General features: G+C 44.0%; 1 protein-coding gene across 5 annotated transcripts in view; it reads left to right on the top strand.

Moving 5' to 3' along the window:
* The window catches only part of slc4a11 (solute carrier family 4 member 11), a 409,353-nt gene that overhangs the window by 201,399 nt on the left and 196,117 nt on the right, over positions 1-11,837 (top strand). The window lies entirely within an intron of this gene.

Below are 11,837 nucleotides of genomic sequence, written 5' to 3'. Positions count from 1 at the left end.
TACTACTAACTTAAACTACCTCCAGATATCTACATCGACACAATCTACTATTTACTACCTATTATCTATTAAATACAACAATCGACGACTCTACTCCTATCTGAAATTAAGTGCAACTATCTACAATGACTGTATCGACTGTTATGTAAAACTATCTTCAACTATCTACAACTGCATCTACTACAATCTGAAAATGCCTGCAACTATCTGCAACAACTGTATCTACTTCTATCTAGAACGATTTTCAACTATCTATGACTGGATCTACTATTATCTAAAACTATTTCCAACTATCTACAGCGACTGTATCTACTACTATCTAAAACAATTTTTAACTATCTACGATTGTATTTACTATTATCTAAAACTATCTTCAACAATCTACAACTGTATATACTATTATCTGAAAATACCTGCAATTATCTACAGCGACTGTGTCTACTACTATCAAACTTTTCAACTATCTACTATTATCTAAAAATATATTCAACTATCTACAACTGTATCTACTACTATCTGTAAATACCTGCAACTATATACAACAACAGTATCTACTTCTATATAAAACTATTTTCTACGACTGTATCTACTATTATCTAGAAATATCTGCCACTATATACGACTGTATCTACTACTATCTGAAAATACCTGCCACTATCTAAGACAGTATCTATTACTATCTGAAAATATCTGCAACTATATGTAGCAACTGTATCTACTACTATCTAAAACTATTTTCAACTATCTACAACTGTATATACTATTATCTGAAAACACCTGTAACTAGCTACAGCGACTGTATATACTGCTATCTAAATCTATTTTCAACTATCTATGACTGTATCTACTATTATCTGGAAATACCTGCAACTATATACAGCGACTGTATCTACTACTATCTAAAACTATCTACAACTGTATCTACTATTATCGGAACATACCTGCAATTTTCTACGACTGTATCTACTACTGTCTAAAATTATTTTCAACTATCTACTATTATCTAAAACTATCTTCAACTATCTCCGACCGTATCTACTGTTATCTGAAAACACCTGCAACTAGCTACAGCGACTGTATCCACTTCTATCTACGACAGTGTCTACTGCTAACTAAAAATATATGCAACAACTGTATCTACTATCTAAAACTAGATTCAACTATCTACGACTGTATATACTATAATCTGAAAATACCTGCAATTATCTACAGCGACTGTATTTAATACTGTCTAAAACTATTTTCAACTTTCTACGACTATCTACTATTATCTAGTTGCTGTCGATAGTCGTACAATCTGAAAATACCTGCAACTATCTACAGCAACTGTATCTACTACTATCTTCAATTATTTATGGCTGTATCTGCTATTATCTAAAACTATCAACAACTATCTACGACCATATCTATTATCTGAAAATACCTGCAACTAGCTACCGTGACTGTATATACTACTATGTAAAACTATTTTCTACTATCTACAACTGTATCTACTACTATCTGAAAATATCTGCAACAACTGTATCTACTACTGTCTAAAACTATTTTCAACTATCTACGACTGTATCTACTATTATCTAAAACTATTTTCAACTTTCTACGACTGCAGGTATTTTCAGATTGTAGTAAATACGGTCGTAGATAGTTGAAACTAGTTTTAGAAAGTAGTAGATATAGTCGCTGTAGATAGTAGCGGGTATTTTCAGATAATAGTAGATACAGTCGTAGAAAGTTGAAGATAGTTTTAGATAATAGTAAATAGTCATAAATAATAGAAGATAGTAGTAGATACAGTTGCTGTAGATAGTTACAGGTATTTTCAGATTGTACAACTATCTACAGCAACTGTATCTACTACTATCTTCAACTATTTATGACTGTATCTACTATTATCTAAAACTGTCTTCGACAATCTACGACTGTATCTACTATTATACAAACCCCGTTTCCATATGAGTTGGGAAATTGTGTTAGATGTAAATATAAACGGAATACAATGATTTGCAAATCATTTTCAACCCATATTCAGTTGAATATGCTACAAAGACAACATATTTGATGTTCAAACTGATAAACATGTTTTTTTTTTGCAAATAATCATTAACTTTAGAATTTGATGCCAGCAACACATGACAAAGAAGTTGGGAAAGGTGGCAATAAATACTGATAAAGTTGAGGAATGCTCATCAAACACTTATTTGGAACATCCCACAGGTGAACAGGCCAATTGGGAACAGGTGGGTGTCATGATTGGGTATAAAAGTAGATTCCATGAAATGCTCAGTCATTCACAAACAAGGATGGGGCGAGGGTCACCCCTTTGTCAACAAATGCGTGAGCAAATTGTTGAACAGTTTAAGAAAAACCTTTCTCAACCAGCTATTGCAAGGAATTTAGGGATTTCACCATCTACGGTCCGTAATATCATCAAAGGGTTCAGAGAATCTGGAGAAATCACTGCACGTAAGCAGCTAAGCCCGTGACCTTCGATCCCTCAGGCTGTACTGCATCAACAAGCGACATCAGTGTGTAAAGGATATCACCACATGGGCTCAGGAACACTTCAGAAACCCACTGTCAGTAACTACAGTTGGTCGCTACATCTGTAAGTGCAAGTTAAAACTCTCCTATGCAAGGCGAAAACCGTTTATCAACAACACCCAGAAACGCCGTCGGCTTCGCTGGGCCTGAGCTCATCTAAGATGGACTGATACAAAGTGGAAAAGTGTTCTGTGGTCTGACGAGTCCACATTTCAAATTGTTTTTGGAAACTGTAGACGTCGTGTCCTCCGGACCAAAGAGGAAAAGAACCATCCGGGTTGTTATAGGCGCAAAGTTGACAAGCCAGCATCTGTGATGGTATGGGGGTTTATTAGTCCCCAAGACATGGGTAACTTACACATCTGCGAAGGCGCCATTAATGCTGGAAGGTACATACAGGTTTTGGAGCAACATATGTTGCCATCCAAGCAACGTTACCATGGACGCCCCTGCTTATTTCAGCAAGACAATGCCAAGCCACGTGTTACATCAACGTGGCTTCATTGTAAAAGAGTGCGGGTACTAGACTGGCCTGCCTGTAGTCCAGACCTGTCTCCCATTGAAAATGTGTGGCGCATTATGAAGCCTAAAATACCACAACGGAGACCCCCGGACTGTTGAACAACTTAAGCTGTACATCAAGCAAGAATGGGAAAGAATTCCACCTGAGAAGCTTAAAAAATGTGTCTCCTCCGTTCCCAAACGTTTCCTGAGTGTTGTTAAAAGGAAAGGCCATGTAACACAGTGGTAAAAATGCCCTTGTGCCAACTTTTTTGCAATGTGTTGCTGCCATTAAATTCTAAGTTAATGATTATTTGAAAAATAAAAAATAAGTTTCTCAGTTCGAACATTAAATATCTTGTCTTTGCAGTCTATTCAATTGAATATAAGTTGAAAAGGATTTACAAATCATTATATTCTGTTTTTATTTACCATTTACACAACGTGCCAACTTCACTGGTTTTGGGTTTTGTACTATTATCTAAAACTATCTACAGCGACTGTATCTACTACTATCTAAAACTACCTGCAAATGGACAACTATGTTCATTTTGAATCCTCGTGCATATTAGAAGGCCGCAGACATCAGGATAATGTCACAAGTTTCAAATCAAGCCGTCGTGTTGACAAGAAGCAGATTTGACATAAAAATCTGTCCTGTTGTCAATGATGTGACAAACCGCTTGTCATGTCAAGGCGTGCTCGCCGTCTCGCGGGACGCCCGGCCCCGCACCCACGGCGCCGACACCTGGGCCAGGTGATAATTGACTGGTGTCATCTATTGCTCACTCAGCTCCTCAAAGCGCCCTCATGCTGCCAACCGCCACCACTTGACCGCTCTCGATCTTCTTCACGTGCACGACCATTACTGCTGCATGCTATCGATTTGTTCGTTCTTTTTGCTCGGGGATTTTGTCGTAGGATTAGGCACAAACAACCTCAAGACTGCAGTTTATGAGCCAAAAAATAAGAATACACCAGTTGTTCAATTGTTTGCTAACTGGAATACTACCGCCTGGTGTGCTTTTTTTTATACTAAAAAAAATTTACTAAACTACACACAATTCATTGTAAAACTTTAAAGCGAGCGAGCAGTGCAACATACTTATTTTTCCTGGTCATGTGACCACTTGTTGCTAGGCAGAATTTGTGGTGGACCATCATTTGTTTAAAATAAATGTCCACATGTCTTTTTCAATTTTGCTGTGCTGCACAACAGGAGAAGAAGGGCAGGGAGAGTCAGAAGTATTATACATTATACCGTAAATTCCGGACTATAAGCCGCTACTTTTTTCCTGCGCTTTGAACCCTGCGGGGTTTAAAACGGTGCAGCTAATTTATGGATTTTTTTTTCGCTGACGGTCATAATGTCCATCCATCCATCCATCTTCTTCCGCTTATCCGAGGTCGGGTCGCGGGGGCAGCAGCCTAAGCAGGGAAGCCCAGACTTCCCTCTCCCCAGCCACTTCGTCCAGCTCCTCCCGGGGGATCCCGAGGCGTTCCCAGGCCAGCCGGGAGACATAGTCTTCCCAACGTGTCCTGGGTCTTCCTCGTGGCCTCCTACCGGTCGGACATGCCCTAAACACCTCCTTAGGGAGGCGCTCGGGTGGCATCCTGACCAGATGCCCGAACCACCTCATCTGGCTCCTCTCGATGCGGAGGAGCAGCGGCTTTACTTTGAGCTCCCCCCGGATGACAGAGCTTCTCACCCTATCTCTAAGGGAGAGCCCCGCCACCCGGCGGAGGAAACTCATTTCGGCCGCTTGTACCCGTGATCTTGTCCTTTCGGTCATAACCCAAAGCTCATGACCATAGGTGAGGATGGGAACGTAGATCGACCGGTAAATTGAGAGCTTTGCCTTCCGGCTCAGCTCCTTCTTCACCACAACGGATCGATACAGCGTCCGCATTACTGAAGACGCCGCACCGATCCGCCTGTCGATCTCACGATCCACTCTTCCCTCACTCGTGAACAAGACTCCGAGGTACTTGAACTCCTCCACTTGGGGCAAGATCTCCTCCCCAACCCGGAGATGGCACTCCACCCTTTTCCGGGCGAGAACCATGGACTCGGACTTGGAGGTGCTGATTCTCATCCCAGTCGCTTCACACTCAGCTGCGAACCGATCCAGTGAGAGCTGAAGATCCTGGCCAGATGAAGCCATCAGGACCAAATCATCTGCAAAAAGCAGAGACCTAATCCTGCAGCCACCAAACCGGATCCCCTCAACGCCTTGACTGCGCCTAGAAATTCTGTCCATAAAAGTTATGAACAGAATCGGTGACAAAGGGCAGCCTTGGCGGAGTCCAACCCTCACCGGAAACGTGTCCGACTTACTGCCGGCAATGCGAACCAAGCTCTGACACTGATCATACAGGGAGCGGACCGCCACAATCAGACAGTCCGAAACCCCATACTCTCTGAGCACTCCCCACAGGACTTCCCGAGGGACACGGTCGAATGCCTTCTCCAAGTCCACAAAGCACATAATGTAAAAAATTTAAAAACAAGAACATACACTGAATAGGTGTGTTATTGTTTGTGCTATGGCGCCACCTTTTGGACGATTTTGCTTACTGCAGGTGCTGCTGGACTGCATTGCCCTTTTGTTTGGACTCGAGCTTTCAACCGGAAGCGCAATTACTGTTTGGTCCTGTATTTTTGCCTCATCCCTGTGAGAATCTTGCATGTGACTGAAGCATTAAGGAGTGGGACTATCTAGGACTAGCTGCAGGGGGCTCAAACAACCACCTCGTAGCATCTGTGAGCAGATAATACTGTGTCATCTCTTTCTTTCGAAATTCTCATGTCTTATCAGGTTGGTAAATGCATTCTTCTCACATGTGTCATTCACGCTTAAAGTGAAGGATGAGGCAAAATCACAGTAATACTTACTATAGCCGTTCCTAGCGTTTCTACTGAAGTGGATTTTTCATTTATCACTCCAAGGAACGTTTGTAAGTTTTACCATATAACTAAAACTGTTCATACTTACTAAACCGTCCCATGTGTGATGGCTGTAGGAGGGTTTTCATGCGTGTTTGTAGGTGCTTTTGTAATTTAATGGCGCCAGCGTTGTTAGCGAACATGTTTACGAGTGTCTTTGTTAGTATTAATTAACTTACATTGGCATTATTTTTGTATTGTTTCAGTTATGTTAATTCACTAAAACGTCACTGTAGAGTTAAGTCTGTTTAGTTGATTGGAGAGCTAGCTTCCGCATCAAGTGGGTCTCTGTTTTGTTTGATCAACCGTTTTACTGCCCTGTTCGGAAGCAATTAGGTATGTGAATAAACATTTATAAAATATTAACGTATATATCTGCGGCTTGTAGTCCTATGCGACTAATACATGAAAAAATATGTTTTTCTTCTTAAATTTTGTGGGTGTGGCTTATATCCCGGTGCGCTCTATAGTCCGGAAAATACGGTAATTAAAATGTATTCATTCATACACATTAGTAAGCAAGGAAAGAAGTAATGAGCACTAGCATGAAAAGATCATAATCATATGCCCTGAAGGTCTGTGTAACATTTATACGGTGACACTGAGATAAGATTTGCCTGTAAATGAAACGAGCATCTTCACAGGCTGGCGTTCCCCCCGCCTGCCCCGAAGTTCTGGTCGACTTTAACGGACGAGCGGTCGCTTGAGGAGACGCGGCGCACTGGGATAACCTCCTCGCTAGGCAACAAACGCGGGGAGACTTTAAATTCAGCCAAAAGTCAAGCATCTTCCCCTCTGAGGAAACTGACGAGAACAAGGAGATAATTAACGGCACCGCGGATGATGTAACGCTTTGTCGGTTACGCAAGCAAACACAAGAGATTCACATTCAGAGCAAAGGAAACCGCGGAGAGTCACAACCACAAAGAAATTGCAGCACGCCCGATTTTGCCCGAAAAATTAGCAAAACTCCAAATGTATCATGAATTATTCTCCACCTTTATTTCCGTCTGTTCTCCGCCCACACCAGTGCATGCTCGCAGAAATGGTCATATGTTTTGGTCGACGTCTCGCACAGCGCTCGCAAGCTGAGACGGACCTGCCTTCAGAACACACGTGTTGTCGCCCGAGCCGAAAACACCTTTTGAGAAGTCGCCATTTAACCGTCTTTCCGCGGCGTCCTCGGCTCCTACTCTTAATTGTATGCAGCGAGCAGAAAACAAACACAACTGTGTGCATTCTCTTCCCTGGCTGTGTTGCTAGGCAGAATTCCTCGGGCTGAAAACGAACTGACCGATGAAATTACAAGCTACAGTAAAAAAGAGGAGTCCTATGGCCCCATTCGTCGCAGTTTACCTGACGCATGAAAAGTGACAAATTGGGGGTCGCACTATCCACTTCAGCCGCCAGATGGCAGTAGAATGGTTTTTTTGGGGCAAATCCAACTTTAACCACTGCAACAGTTGCTACGGAGAGTGACACTTTCCATCATTTTCATTGCAAAATGATTGAACCCCACCCCCTCTTCCTCTCACGCGAGTTGGGGCCATATGGATCTCTTCCCTACTGTAGGCTATTTCAGGGTATCTTTTACGCAATCATTATTTGAAAATGTCCATCTACAGTTAAGTTAAAGTACCAATGATTCTCACACACACACTAGGTGTGGTGAAATTTGTCCTCTGCATTGTTCACCCCCTGAGAGGTGAGGGGAGTAGTGGGCAGCAGCGGTGCCGCGCCCGGGAATCATTTTTGGTGATTTAACCCCCAATTCCAACCCTTGATGCTAAGTGCCAATGGCTCCCATTTTTATCAATCAATCAATCAATCTTTATTTATATAGCCCTAAATCACAAGTGTCTCAAAGGGCTGCACAAGCCACAACGACATCGTCGGTACAAAGCCCACATACGGGCAAGGAAAAACTCACCCCAGTGGGACGTCGATGTGAATGACTATGAGAAACCTTGGAGAGGACCGCATATGTGGGTAACCCCCCCCCTCTAGGGGAGACCGAAAGCAATGGATGTCGAGTGGGTCTGACATAATATTGTGAGAGTCCAGTCCATAGTGGATCCAACATAATAGTAAGAGTCCAGTCCATAGTGGGGCCAGCAGGACACCATCCCGAGCGGAGACGGGTCAGCAGCGTAGAGATGTTCCCAGCCGATGCACAGGCGAGCGGTCCACCCCGGGTCCCGACTCTGGACAGCCAGCACTTCATCCATGGCCACCGGACCTGTGCCCCCCGCCCCTCAAGGAAAAGGGGAGCAGAGGAGAAAAGAAAAGAAACGGCAGATCAACTGGTCTAACAGGGGGGCTATTTAAAGGCTAGAGTATACAAATGAGTTTTAAGATGGGACTTAAATGCTTCTACTGAGGTAGCATCTCTAATTGTTACCGGGAGGGCATTCCATAGTACTGGAGCCCGAATAGAAAACGCTCTATAGCCCGCAGACTTTTTTTTTATAGTCTTTGGTATGACTCGGCCGGGGTTTAAACTCACAACCTACCGATCTCAGGGCAGACACTCTAACCACTAGGCCACTGAGTAGGTGATACTGTTTTTTTTTTCAAACAAAAGTATCATTACGTCACTAAATTATTTTTTTTTCTGAGTCTTGTTTGAAAGTTTGCGTTTTCCATCTGCTAAATTCTGTTTACATATAAACGAACAACCAACACGACGTCGATTTGTATCTGTTTCCAGTTTAAAAACAACGGCTGAAAGACAAATTTGTTGGGACTGATGATCAATGTTTGCATTGCTCCCTCGTTTATCGCTGGTAATGCAATACATTAATGAATTTAATTTAATTATAAATGGTTGATTTATATAGGCTAATAAGGTAAAGTTTTGTACCTGACAAGTTTCGGCTATCTTGCTTCTGCAGCCTTCCTCAGAGGTGTCACGTGACTTGTCAGGTACAAAAATTTACCTTACTAGCCTATATAAATCCATCCATCCATCCATCTTCTTCCGCTTATCCGAGGTCGGGTCGCGGGGGCAGCAGCCTAAGCAGGGAAGCCCAGACTTCCCTCTCCCCAGCCACTTCGTCCAGCTCCTCCCGGGGGATCCCGAGGCGTTCCCAGGCCAGCCGGGAGACATAGTCTTCCCAACGTGTCCTGGGTCTCCCTCGTGGCCTCCTACCGGTCGGACATGCCCTAAACACCTCCTTAGGGAGGCGCTCGGGTGGCATCCTGACCAGATGCCCGAACCACCTCATCTGGCTCCTCTCGATGTGGAGGAGCAGCGGCTTTACTTTGAGCTCCCCCCGGATGACAGAGCTTCTCACCCTATCTCTAAGGGAGAGCCCCGCCACCCGGCGGAGGAAACTCATTTCGGCCGCTTGTACCCGTGATCTTGTCCTTTCGGTCATAACCCAAAGCTCATGACCATAGGTGAGGATGGGAACGTAGATCGACCGGTAAATTGAGAGCTTTGCCTTCCGGCTCAGCTCCTTCTTCACCACAACGGATCAATACAGCGTCCGCATTACTGAAGACGCCGCACCGATCCGCCTGTCGATCTCACGATCCACTCTTCCCTCACTCGTGAACAAGACTCCGAGGTACTTGAACTCCTCCACTTGGGGCAAGATCTCCTCCCCAACCCGGAGATGGCACTCCACCCTTTTCCGGGCGAGAACCATGGACTCGGACTTGGAGGTGCTGATTCTCATCCCAGTCGCTTCACACTCAGCTGCGAACCGATCCAGTGAGAGCTGAAGATCCTGGCCAGATGAAGCCATCAGGACCAAATCATCTGCAAAAAGCAGAGACCTAATCCTGCAGCCACCAAACCGGATCCCCTCAACGCCTTGACTGCGCCTAGAAATTCTGTCCATAAAAGTTATGAACAGAATCGGTGACAAAGGGCAGCCTTGGCGGAGTCCAACCCTCACCGGAAACGTGTCCGACTTACTGCCGGCAATGCGAACCAAGCTCTGACACTGATCATACAGGGAGCGGACCGCCACAATCAGACAGTCCGAAACCCCATACTCTCTGAGCACTCCCCACAGGACTTCCCGAGGGACACGGTCGAATGCCTTCTCCAAGTCCACAAAGCACATGTAGACTGGTTGGGCAAACTCCCATGCACCCTCAAGGACCCTGCCGAGAGTATAGAGCTGGTCCACAGTTCCACGACCAGGACGAAAACCACACTGTTCCTCCTGAATCCGAGGTTCGACTATCCGGCGTAGCCTCCTCTCCAGTACACCTGAATAGACCTTACCGGGAAGGCTGAGGAGTGTGATCCCACGATAGTTAGAACACACCCTCCGGTTCCCCTTTTTAAAGAGAGGAACCACCACCCCGGTCTGCCAATCCAGAGGTACTTCCCCCGATGTCCACGCGATGCTGCAGAGTCTTGTCAACCAAGACAGCCCTACAGCATCCAGAGCCTTAAGGAACTCCGGGCGGATCTCATCCACCCCCGGGGCCTTGCCACCGAGGAGCTTTTTAACTCTCTCAGCAACCTCAGCCCCAGAAATAGAAGAGCCCACCACAGATTCCCCAGGCACTGCTTCCTCATAGGAAGACGTGTTGGTGGGATTGAGGAGGTCTTCGAAGTATTCCCTCCACCGATCCACAACTTCCGCAGTCGAGGTCAGCAGAACACCATCCGCACCATACACGGTGTTGGTAGTGCACTGCTTCCCCTTCCTGAGGCGGCGGATGGTGGTCCAGAATCGCTTCGAAGCTGTCCGGAAGTCGTTTTCCATGGCTTCCCCGAACTCCTCCCATGTCCGAGTTTTTGCCTCCGCGACCGCTGAAGCCGCACACCGCTTGGCCTGTCGGTACCTGTCCGCTGCCTCAGGAGTCCCATGAGCTAAAAGAACTAGCCTATATAAATCAACCATTTATAAATACACATTAGTAGGCTAAATGAACCTCTTCAACATATTAATTATAAATCTAAAATTCTCTCATAGATAGAGCATAACAAATCTTGTTTATTACTTTCCTAAAAAATGTTTTTAACATTGTGAGATACTAAATATACTGTAAAAGTCGTAAAACGTAAAAAAAATACTAAGTTTATTCCAAGTAACATTACCACTGGAGGACTAGAGGAAAAGGAATGGCTAAGCATGCTACATGCACACCGAGCAGGACGACACAAGAAGCTAGCTGCTAAAGTTTCAACGTAAAGTACTGATGTCCTGATACTTAGTATAGTATCAGTATATAAACAATACTAGAATTATTAGATCCATATTTTCTTTTTCTTACTATTTACACATTTTTTTTTATTGCTCGTTTTAGTTATTTTAGACAAATACAGGGAGTAAAGTTACAGGAGGTCAATAGCCAATAGTAGTTTTTGTTTTTGTTTAGTTATTGTGCACTAGACACTTTGTTTTGTTAAAAAAAAAAAAAGTATGTAACATTCAATACCGCGAATGCAACACATCATCTGATTTACAACAATTCTAGCAAATTCAACATTTAGCCTTGAACGGGCCCGGTTACGTCCTTCCCAATGCCTCGACCCACCATCAAAAATTCAGGAAGATCGGACGGAGCATGCGGAAATAAGTTATTACCGTTACAATTTTCCACCACAAGGGGGCGATAATACCAATGTCTAGTCGTGTTCAGTTCCAGACCTTAAAGCCCAATAAGGAGAACTGATCATTTAAAGTCAAGTAATGACTGTTTGATGGTTGAAGGCAAGGAGAAGTTTTTTTTCCCGCCCACCACGATTAAGTCCTAATAGTTACTGACCCATCCATCACGTCACGGTATCGACATCATTTGAAATAATGCTTATGAAGAGCTGAACTTGAGGAGCTGAGTTACAAATAATGAACGTTTTGTGGCGATCCATCCAATTAAA

The sequence above is a fragment of the Nerophis lumbriciformis genome, linkage group LG29, assembly GCF_033978685.3.
Source record: "Nerophis lumbriciformis linkage group LG29, RoL_Nlum_v2.1, whole genome shotgun sequence".
NCBI classification, from domain to species: Eukaryota; Metazoa; Chordata; class Actinopteri; order Syngnathiformes; family Syngnathidae; genus Nerophis; species Nerophis lumbriciformis.
The sequence above is the reverse complement of the archived record's forward strand: the minus strand, read 5'-3'. Positions and strand labels throughout refer to the sequence as shown.